Source organism: Anser cygnoides, chromosome 2 (assembly GCF_040182565.1).
Source record: "Anser cygnoides isolate HZ-2024a breed goose chromosome 2, Taihu_goose_T2T_genome, whole genome shotgun sequence".
NCBI classification, from domain to species: Eukaryota; Metazoa; Chordata; class Aves; order Anseriformes; family Anatidae; genus Anser; species Anser cygnoides.
Genome location: NC_089874.1, coordinates 47,357,049 through 47,367,791, shown reverse-complemented (window position 1 = coordinate 47,367,791; position 10,743 = coordinate 47,357,049). Strand labels below are relative to the sequence as shown.

The 10,743-nt window shown below is 43.6% G+C and overlaps 1 long non-coding RNA gene across 1 annotated transcript; it reads right to left on the bottom strand.

Moving 5' to 3' along the window:
* Nucleotides 1-4,291: 4,291 nt before the first annotated feature.
* Nucleotides 4,292-9,435, bottom strand: LOC136790057 (uncharacterized). The gene is made up of 3 exons (XR_010829258.1): nucleotides 7,318-9,435; nucleotides 5,015-5,138; nucleotides 4,292-4,862 (listed from the first exon to the last, which is right to left on the bottom strand). It is a non-coding gene; the product is annotated as an uncharacterized lncRNA (long non-coding RNA).
* Between the last annotated feature and the right edge of the window lie 1,308 nt (nucleotides 9,436-10,743).

Genomic DNA, 10,743 nt, shown 5'->3' with positions numbered 1-10,743 from the left:
GGCAGCGGCAGGGACTGAATTCCGGTTGCAGCAGTAACAAGCGACTTGGTTCATGTCATGCCTTTGCCTGCTGTTTGTTCCTGAAGGAGTTCATCAATAAAGATATATGCAGACCTTGGACCTCAGCACAGAAGGAATCCTTACAGCAGCACATACTTCTGCTTTTTGCTCTGAAGTCATAAACTTAGATTATTTTGTGCCATGCTACTTCTTGCGTCAGTGCTCCTCTTTGCAGTTTACAAAACCACTCAGAATAAAACCAGAAACACAGCTAACAAATCTCCACAAACAAAATTCATGTCAAACTCTTTGAGATCTTGGTGGGATCTTGTTTGTTTGTTTTATTGTTGCTGTTGTTTGTGGTTGTTTGTTTGTTTCTACCTTCCTGTTTTGAATTCATTTGTTCTTCCAAATTTGGGCCAGGACCAGAAGCTAAAACATTCAAAAGCTCCAGATAATATTTTTATATAGGATAGTTTTGACCTCTCGAGGTGTCAAGCACTTTCAGTCAGATCTGGGGACCTTCAGATCTTCGTTTGGCTTTAGTGGGGAGGAAAGAGACTCCAACTCTAGTGACCTTATGCAAAATCTAGTACTGATCTAGTTTTAGATGCTTTCTGGAGAGTGGAGACCCCTTCCTGCAGTGCTGCTCTGCCTTCTTTTAGGTTATGGATTCCCATGGCTCACTTCCTCCAGGTGTGAGAATGTGAAACTGAACATCTCTGACCCAAGCTGGAACCAAAAAGAGCTGGGTAGCAGCTCTGAGAGCTCGCCCCTTCCCCAGCACTGTGTAATGCTTTTCTGTGATGTTTGCTCGGGCTGGCTTATTTGAGATGCAGTTCTGCCTGGAGCCAGAGTTCTCAGAGCTGGTTTCCTGCCTAACTAGAAATTCAAATACAAGCAGCCAGATTTGGAAGCCAAAATGTAGCCACTTGAGCTGGAAAATTTGGGTTCCAAATGAACGACTTCCATTTAGCTGAAGATCAGTGACAAATGAAAGGCACACTCCTCTATTTCTTTAGGCAGGCAATGCCACCACTGGGATGGAGACAACCATTTGCCCGGGGCAGGGCTACTAACATCACTTGGGAGGGCTGAGCAGCCTAACCTTGGAGGTCTGCCCTTCGCTTGGCACTGTCTCGGGCTGCAACTCAGCTAAGCACATGCTCAAATTTAAGCAGATGTTGAAGCACTTTGCTGAACTCAGGTCTCAGGAAAACTCAGTCTGTTAATGCCGAGATCACTTGAGTGCTTTCCTGTTGAAATTTTTCACAGTTAATTTATTATGACAAGAGAGATAAAGTATAGACTATTAAGTCTAATTAATGGCACATGAAGTAACATTGATATGTAAGTGCGGAGAGAAGTGAAACAGTGGGAGCACATACTGCTGCCGGTTTCTTTCTTCCCCTTTTCTGAGTGCAACTGTCATGAAGGACCTGATCCCACCCACCTTTGAAGTTAAGGGTTGGTGGTTATTTTTTGTCTGTAGACCTGAACGAGAAGCAGCACACACACTGCACTGCACATCTGCAGCTCTGAGAAGCATTGCCCCACCTCCAAGCCACAGCCCTGCTTTCTGCAGCAGGCAATGAGGCAGAGAAAAGGGATGTAACCTCCTTATGGTCTGAATCATCAGCAGCATGTCCATGCTCCTTCTCTCCCTCCACCCTGGAAACAGCTCTTACAGCACTTACTACAGGAATGACAGTCTGCCAGGTCAATGGTCTCATGTAGCCTCCTCCATTTAGTCCTTGCTGCCCCAAGCCTGCTGGATGGTGTCTTTTGCAGATGAGATTGCAGCATGAGGTCTCCCATCAGGCTCTGAAGGTCCATGCACTGCAGTGACCATCTGCGTTAGACACTGATAAACACAAAGAACACAACAGACACCAGTAAAAGGACACTTAAGTGTACACATTAAATAATTAACTCTCACAGCAGCCTGGAGAGGCAGGATTCCCAATTTCACCATGGGAGAAAGCAAGAGCAGAAAGGTTAAGCAATTTGCTCAAGGTCACAGGAGATGTAATTGTCAGTGCAGGGATTAAGACTGGGGAATTTATAGCTGCTGGTCCTGTGTGCAGGCCACTAGATCACAGTCCCTGGCACTCCAGAGAGTCAGGCTGCTTATTCTTCCAGTAAAATGCTAAACCCAGTGCTCTGACCTTTCTCGGTGTTATCAGATGAAGTGCTTTCTTAACTCCAGTTTGCGCAGGGTTGTGGAGGTGGGGAGGAAGGGACAGAGTGGAACTGGTATGTTCAGTGCTCATATCAGAGGTTTTTCCTTGACCCATTTGAGGAGGGCTTGCTGCCTGGTTTTCTGCAACATGGCAGAGGGAATACAGCGAATGGATGGAGACCTCAGAAGTGTTTGCCCCGTTTGCACTCGCAGACACTGACAAACCATTTCAGTTGTTGTACTGGGGGTATGGGCAGATTAATATCATTCACAGGAAGTCAAGTATTGCCAGTGAATTTTGAGTGCTTACAGAACATATAAATAAGCTGTAATTCACTGAAATATACATATGGAAATCTTCTGAAATGCTGATGTGCAAAATTCAGTATTTCCAGCCCACTATTATTACGCTGTAAGGAGTTTCAGCTTCGAAGAAACAGGCCCACCTTCCTCCCTGCTTCGAGCCTGCTGCTGTTCAATTACTTCATCCTGTTTCTACATCAGCCATTAGAAGGCAACACCACCAAGATGTGGCAGTCTGCAGGGCTACGGGCAGGGCTTCCAGCCACTGGATGTGTGACTGGCCAGGCCTTTGAGGAGGAGAGCACCACAATAGCTGGGAGAGTGGCCCTTCACTTTTGGTGAAGAAATGTACCTCTCTGTGTTGCCAGTGCTGAGCAGGTGTTGAGAAAAGAAGTCTCTCCTGCTGTCCAAAGGCATTTCCAGAACTGCTGAGCAAGTCTGGGAAGAGCCTTGTGAGATCTCACATTGGGGCCATCTCTCCGAACTTCTGTTTTTACCTGCAGACCTTGACACTGTAATGGCCTCCTTGCCTGCAGAACCCAGAGGAATGGCTGGCCTCAGAGCAGTGCCTGCCCTTTCAGTAACCAGCCGTGTGCTGCCTCTGATGATTAGCAGGAAACCTAATTCAAAATGAGTGTTATGTGAATCTATAAGTAGGTGGGCCCAAAGGGTCTCCTTCTGAAAGCAGATTCAATAGCACATAGCAGCAACTCCCTCCCCAGGGCTTTGCCAGGCTGCTCTTGAGAGCTACAGGTTTGAACGTCTTGTAAGAGAGGAAGGAGAGCTCGAGAGATTTTAAATGGAAACAAACAGCATGGTTTATAAACCCTGACTTTGTGAAGTATGAGGTAGCTTCCCTGGGACAGCTTAATAAGAGGATATAAATGAGAAGTATGTGTGTGTGTATGTGTATAGGACCTTTTATTATTATTATTATTTTGTTTATTTTTTATATATGCATACCTACATACATATATATAGCATTTCTTTCCTTGGATAGTTAGTTTTGGTACATGATTGGTTTCCTTCAATTTTACATCTCATCTGAATGCACAAGTCACTTGACAATCTCGTGCCTCAAAGTCAGGCAGTTAATTCAGACTACACTAGAGCTAAACACTTCCCTCTTTTCAGTTGTCTGCTCGAAATACAAGCCCATGTGATTTGCTGATTTACATAATATCTTCTGACAAGCTGACTCTGAAGTCATCTTAGGTGATTTGCTTCTCTTTTCAAAACAAAATGGGAGACAGTAACATCCAGGAGAATGAGTGTAACTACCTCCCTCAGAATGAGCGACTCCAGCTCTTGGAGCTCTGGTTTCTCTGGAGGTAGCAGGATTAGAAATTATGCAGCTGCCATGGAGATGGAGGCAGAAAATCTCTAAGGGGATATGGAACTGCATCAAGTGGGTCAGATCTCCGTCTTCCTACTACACAAACTAGGAGACATTGTGAGATGCTCCTCTTCTCCAGGCAATGGCTCTAGTGTTACCCCTGAGTGACAACCAGGAGGGTTGCATGAGCCAGGAGCTTAACTATGTGTTTTCTCTCCCTGAAACAGCATGCAGTGGTGCTCTGCCTCTTGCAGAGCTGGAAACCAAGATTAATCTTTTCTACTACTACTAAAAAAAAATAAAAAATATAAAAAAAAATCCTGTGGATTATCTTTTTATTGAGCCAAAAACCTTTGAAAACTTGGTCCCAACATATCTTGTCTAAGAAGTCAATTAGCTCCAGAAATGAAAACACATTAGAAAGAACCCAGAAGCTGATATAGAAATACCTTGCTTTATTAAGCCTGGCCAATTTTCTGTCAACAAAAATTATGCTTCTGAAATGATGTGGAACAAGAATCAAACATGAAAGCATACAAGTATCCACTTTTGAGCCCTTGAACAGTTATAAGATGCCACTTCTTCTCAGTATTTCTGCTACACAGAATGAATTTTCATTACCTGGAGTATCTATTATCTAATGAATAAGAAACTTGCATTATGCAATAAGTGTAGTATGAGCAAAATCCTGGAAAATATACATTACTTCATGGTGAATTCTTGTGGCAGAAAAAGGTATTTTTAGTGACTTGGATGGTGTGTCACCAACCATACGACTGAATTTGCAGTCAAACTTCATCTTAACTTCTAAACAGAAATAACTTCATAAATAAGCATGTGCTGGTCGGGGAACATATGATTTCTTTCATCAGGACATCATGCTCCAGATCCTTGGTTGCAGTTGAGCAATGCAGTTCCCAAATGCTGAATGGTTCATGTGCATTCTGAAACCAATGGCAACTTGAAGATCTGCCGATCAAAAATGGCACAAACAGTCCAAAATATGAAGGCAAGGTCTAGAGATGTTAGGCCATCCCTGCTCTGGATGGAAATAATTGCACATTAATCTATCTGTAGGCATGAAGTCCACAAGAATTACATCCTGGAGAACCTCCAAACACTGGGACATACCCCAGTGGTTCTGCTCTTCCCTTTATAGTACTTTATAGAGAGACTTTGGTGAAAATACATACCTTCAGCTCACAAGAAAATAAACTAAATTTTGAATCTTGATAGCTCCATCTGTTGTTTGAGCATTCAAGGATGGTGTCCGTGTCTGTGTTGTATTCTGCTCCATTGTTTGTGTGTCATGGTTTCCTATCAGCAGCAAAACAGAAAACAGATTTTGCTGATACATCTGAATACATCACAGGATATGTCATGCTCAGGCCCTGCTGCTTCATCCAATTTTGCACATGGGGAAGTACATCCAAAAAACACTCTTGTTGGGCACTGTGATGAAAGGGTAGCCTTAATGGCAGGGGTAGCCTAATAATCTATGAGGCTAAACGCACAGTTGGTTAGCAGCATGGAGTACTTATGGCAGCTGTAAGAAACATAAGAGATTTAGCTGTTTGGAAAATGGTGGCAATAGCTGAATTACACCCCAAACATCACGAAGAACAAACACAAAGCCTGAGATGGGTGTAGCTCCAACAGAAAGAGGATTGCCTGGGTTGTAGCTGAGTCAAGTGCTTTTAATATCAGGTAGCAGATGTGCAGATGTGTGGGGAGTGGTGCAGTTAGCGATCTGCTCCGAGGAAGCATGAGGAACTGTAAAGAACAGCAAAATGTTGTTTACAGAAGCCAAACAGCCGGGGCTGAATCTGCCATGATAACAAATCCATAAAGTTATACTGCATCGCTAGTCATGAGGAGCAGGAGTTTGGCAGAGTGCCTGCGACTGTGGAAATAATTGATATTTTCAGTTAGGTGGCCAAAACCAAAAAAAAAAAAAAAAAAAAAAAAAAAAGAAAAGGAGGGGGGTGAGAAGAGGAATCAGACTGTTGTCCAAAAATTCTTTTTCCCTCTTTTTTCAGCAAGCAAAAAAATAAACTGTCTTGATCCAAAGAAACATTTTGTTCAACTCAAAACATTTTACTTCCCCATATCTTTAATCAGAGCAAAGGAAAAGGGAAATGCAGGGATAGGTTCACCTCTGAGCTGAGGGGTTGCTCAGGATGCTGAGGAGGACACAGGTCCTGCTTCCTTCCTACTCCAAAGCCCAGTGGCTCAGGCCCTCCCCTGAAACATGTGTGAAGCGTACTGAAACACCCCGTTGGTGAGTGAAATGAGAAGTCTGAAAAGCCCCATCTATGTTTTCTGCAAGATGCTGTAAGCTTTACAAGGAAAGGTGAAGGGGAACAACATCAGTACCTCTACCGAGAGGCCTTTCAGAGCAGGAGCATCCTTTGCTGCTTCATTCCTGACACCGATCAGGGTCAAAAGCCACACAAAGGAAAGCCTGGGGAAGAGGGTCAGGCATGGGATAGCTCTTGTGCAAGGGGCTGGGAACTAGGTAAAACTCCAGAGAGGTAGGTGGGAAACGTAGGGTTACTCTACGGGATGGAGAGAACCCAAGATGAACTAAAATGCTCAAGATGGAGTGGGGAGAGAAACTAGATTTTTGTATTTCTGTATTTACTTATTTATTTTTTGGGGCTGCAGGCTATAAATCAGTCATGAGGGAGGGACAGAAAAACAACTAAAAAGGGAGACTCACCAGCTCAGACTGGGCGCTCATATGGCAAGTGTAGCTGAGTGCCAGGTTTTGCTCCAAAAATTCAGGTGTCTTTTGTTCTGCATATACAAGTATTTTTAACCCGAGTGAAAAAATTTCAGTAGAAAAGAGAGTCAATATTGAAAATATCCTAAAGCTCAGCAGTGAAAGTCCTTTCCAAAAGTACAAATCAGACAGAGAAGGGGCCCTGTCCCAAGCCTGTGTGCTCACATTTAAATGGCAAGTATGCAAGTAAAGATGCATGTCAGGATGCAAAGGAGGGAAGGTGGGGAGAAGGAGGTAGAAAGGATGTTCTTTATGATTAACTACTCCAATTTCCAAAGAATCTGTCAAACTGCAAAAGGAAAATATTTGAGCTGAATATGCTACTACTAACTCCATTGAATGCATCTGCTTTTTCTTTTTACATTCCCTAAAAATATCTGCTGAATTGTTTTTCCTGTCCTGACACTGAAATAAATAATTTGTTGATGAAATCTTTTTTCTGAGACTAGTAGCACAGTATACTTCAACACAATACACCAGCCAGGTGGAATACTGCATCTGTGCTCCTACGCCGAAGCACATACATAGATAGACAGCTTTTTCAGAAGCCATAATTTAAATGCAAAGGAAAAAGCACAACCAGAGTCTTGATTTAAATGTCATAACGCAAGATACCTGCCACAAGTCAAAGCCACTTCCTCCCACTCTCCCTCCCCTCTGCTTGGAAGCACAAGGCAGCCACCCAGCCCGTTTCCTCTTCCTCATACTCACTCCAGATAACATGGGTGATCGTAGATATAATGCCTTCCTAGGGAATGCTGAAAAACTTCTCCAGCAGGTAGAATTTACCAAATTGTGATCTGTTTCTATACAGCTTAATGAAATAGAAAAAAAAATATTTTTAGGGAAAAAAAGCAAACACAAATAAGTTCCCAGCCCCCTCAAAATCCTCCTCAAATACAAGTCTGTACAGCACATAATTACAAGCAACATATAATAGCACTGATTTAAAGCCGGCTGGAATTTATCCACACTGTTGGGAAGAACACAGTATCCTAGGGACTTCATCCCAGCCTGAATAAGGCATAGTATCTCTATCTCATTTCCTCCCACTGCAGGGGCTCCGAGCTGCACTCCCACCTCCAAACTGGGGCACCCAGTGCAGATTGAGATAGCTCCAGAAGCTGCTTCCTTCCTACGCTGCATGGGGGTTGGGGTGTCACTTAACCCCCCCCCTTCAAACCCTCCTTCCACTCCCTTGGTCTACTCTGAAGAGCAGAAGCATCCACAGGAGACTTCATGTTCCTGCAGCCTGATCCTGCTTACCCATGTGATAATTAAGATGGCACAGCCTGGTTTTCAAAAATAAAAAATAAAAAAAAAACCAACTTGAGAAGTAGCCAATTAAAAAAAAAATCTGGTTACTTCCTGTCTCATACTCAGATCAGTCTGCAAATGAAACACTCTGCAAGCACAAAAAAGTGATTATGTTACTCACAGCCTCCAGCTATTCTGACTTCACTGGATGGATGCCTTACAAGCATCTATTGTTCTTGGAGATAGCCTGAGATTTGTTTCCCAGAGAGATTATTATATATTCTTGCTACGAGGGGGAAAAAGGGCTCTGATATTGTCTCATGTCATCTCTTTAGTGATATCTCGTATGCAATACACTGTGGAAGTGTGGGAGGGAAGAAAACAAGAGAGCAAACAGCAGGTTACAGGTCTACTTTCTCCTTCCTACCAGAACTTTATCTGCTTGCACTAGTACTTCCTAGGTGCCACCTCTCCCAAGCATCCCTTCCAAAAACGTAGCTGTAAGTAGGGTACATACCACCATTGTTTATAGGATAGGTGAGGAGATGCCTCAGGGTCCCCTGTCCTGGTTAGACTGAATCCAGAGAAGAGGTGACACACATTATATCATCACAGGTTATGACTGAACCAGCTGTCACACTAAGATCTTATGTTCTGGTTAACAAGGCCTTGTAATCTCAGACAGAACAGAGGTAGAAAGCTAAAACCAAGGAAGTGGCAAAACATGGCAAGAGAAATCACAGTTGCTGTATAAAAACTGCAGTAACTCTACCTCAGATTTTGTTTTCATGTTTCTTTTAGGCCACAATTTGCAGAACAGGTTGTTATTACCTTCACTCGGCCCTGATGTGCTGTTTCAGTTACTGTACCATCTTCCAACATCTCTTCTAACAGGATTCACCTTAGGGAACTATTATTTGTGTTACAGTCCTACAGGAGCACAGTCAGGCATGCAGAGAAAGCAAACCAGACCAAAGGAGGAGGTAGGGGGGCATATGTTTTGCCAAATCCATATATAACAAACCTGAGCAAAGTAAATGTCTTTTTATTTTGTTCCTGTGAATCAGTGCAAAACACCATGTGAAAGTAGAAGTGTGGTTTACAGCCGCTGGAGAGAGAGGAAGACTTTAAAGTTGAACATCACCGTCACATCCAGCCTGTTTTTTCCCTTTTCTCTATGCCAGTCTGCAAAGCCAAGGTACCCGCTGTTTCCCACCCCGCGAGGCTTGAGGCAGGATGAGCTGTGCTGAGCCACAGCACTGCAGAGTATGGAGAACCACAAGACATGGCCAGCCGCCTGCCTGGAGAGAAGCTTTGCTGGTGGCACTGCCCCAGGAGGTGGTGACCCCTGGGCACACAGCGGGGAGACAGGTGGAGCGCAGGAGAGGAGACAGGAGCACAGCAAAGCCACCACAGAGGCAGGAGGAGAAAGCCAAGCTAAGGTAGAAACTGAATGGAGGCCACTTTGGGGGTTGGGAAATTGAGATTTTCCCCCTTTTTATCTCTGCTTGGACCTGTCACAAATTCCCCGTGTTGTGTACCTGACAGAAATGAGGAGTCTAAGAGAGGAAACGCCATGGATAATTAGCAAATATGGTATCAAAACGCAAAAACATTAGGCCTAAAATAGTCTGATTAGCATTAATCCTATAATCTTGATGAATTGCTGCATGGATTAAGAGGAACCTGAAATGAGAAGCAGTGGGCCTGTGAGTACCTCTGAGGGCAGGATCCGCGTGGCTATTTCAAACCTGGAAGACCAGGGTCACCTTGCTCAGGTATGGGGAGTGACTAACAGGTTCCTAGAAAGCCAATTTTAGGGATTTATGAAAAATAAAAACAAACAAACAAAAACTGCTTGTCCATGAATCAGGCACGCAAGAGAAAAAATGATGTTCTGACCATCCTGTTCAGGGACTGCTCATTCTTGCCGTCCCAAACCACACTGCTCCAAAAGAGATGCTGACATGTAGGGCATATAGGTGCCTCAAAGCTGAAACAATTTCTCTTTCACAAACCCTCTGAGTTTGGGGCTGAGGGTGTGATAGCCTTCACTTGTTCAAAACATTTCATCCAAATTGTCTCGAAAAGCCTTCCGGACACTCCAGACTGATCTGTATCACTAATAAGACATTGTAAACTTTTATAGCTTCTCCTCTAAGACCATGTAATGGTCTCTCACAGCATCCCCGTGAGATCAGCAGAGATTATAATCTTTATTTTATTGAAGAGAAATAGGCAGGGAGTATGGGCCACTTCAAAATTCATATCTACCTGACAGTTAGGTGCCACAAAAGTACTGAGGAGAAATCAAAAGAAACTAAGCACATACGATGGCACTTTAAGTCTTAAAGTGTTGGACAAAATGGATTTTTCTTTGGTCTCTGACACAGCTGATAATAAAGCTCTCATCTCCTGATTTGCAGAGATGTCCTGTAGCCAGAAGACTTTTCCCAAAGGAGGTTATGCTAACAGCAGCCTGTTAACACAGACTAGCACATCTGCACTTATGTGAGATCGCAGCCTCTTCTCTGCACCCTGGTTGGGTGATCATTGACCTAAGTCTCCTTTATCCCACTTGGCAATGACAGCTACTCTATGTTAAACATAACATTTCTGCATTGCGTTCACCCCACACATTTTTTACTGAGGTTCAAGAAACACAAATAAGCTTTGCCTTGTTAACATCCCAAATTTAGGGCCTTGTGTGGACTAAACCCCTTGCTGATAGTCTGTCACTATGCAAACTTAGCTTCACAAGTGATACAGCAACAGGAAAAGCCAAAGAACAGTCTATATTTCCTGTCAGCTACAGCTCCCTTCATCTTTGAAGTCACTCTGGAGATGAAGGAGGGCCTGAGCATTTCTAAGTATTTTTAA